Consider the following 787-nt stretch of genomic DNA (forward strand, 5'->3'; position numbering starts at 1 on the left):
CCTATACAGGGTTTCTCTGTAGCTCTGGCTGTCCTGGACCTCACTCTGTAGACAAGTCTGGCCTTAAACACACAGAGATCCACCTGCCTCTACTTCCTTGAGTGCTGGAATTAAAGGCATGTGCCACCACTGCCTGGCTACTTTTTTCGTCTTAACACCTAGACATGCAATGTAGATATTTTGTGACACCCCCAAGAAGGAAAATGCTCTGGTGTTTAATTCTATCAATCTAAGATAAGATATCTGATATGGTATTAGTAAATTACCCTGCTAAGGTTGAGAAATACTGCATTAAGGAAATATATGTGACTATATCTTATAAATGTTTCATACTGGTAGCTTAGAAAATTTCTTCCATATATGTAATGTAATTATTTATTAGCATAATTTATGCAAGGTTTTGGTACATGTGATGAAGCAAATCAGTATGAAAACTTCATGATACTGTAAACGCTTTCTGATGTATCAAACTCATAGAAAATAGAAAAATACTGTTACTTATAGAAAGTAGATGGCCTTCTAATGCCATTAATTTTGTTCTTCTTTTTCAGAATGAAGATTGTTTAAGAGATGTAATCTCAAAATTGGATTAAACTCTTGAACTCTTATTACTAAATAAAATTGTAAATAAACTAATGACATAAATATGTAATGTCTCTTCTCTGAAATAAGGAATGTGACAGGGATAAGCAGTGGCTTTACCATTAGTAATTTCACATAGGCTTGTGGCTAGTATAATTTACACTAGAAAAAAATTTTAATGGAAAAATTTATTTTCCTAGATGCA

At 32.9% G+C, this 787-nt stretch overlaps 1 non-coding gene across 1 annotated transcript; it reads left to right on the top strand.

Annotated features, from left to right (window-relative positions):
• Positions 1–403: 403 nt before the first annotated feature.
• LOC127218691 (small nucleolar RNA Z39) lies at positions 404–465 on the top strand. Its single transcript, XR_007834235.1, has one exon. It is a non-coding gene; the product is annotated as a small nucleolar RNA Z39 (small nucleolar RNA).
• The last annotated feature ends 322 nt before the right edge of the window (positions 466–787 follow it).

Source organism: Phodopus roborovskii, unplaced genomic scaffold, assembly GCF_943737965.1.
Source record: "Phodopus roborovskii unplaced genomic scaffold, PHOROB, whole genome shotgun sequence".
Classification (NCBI taxonomy): Eukaryota; Metazoa; Chordata; class Mammalia; order Rodentia; family Cricetidae; genus Phodopus; species Phodopus roborovskii.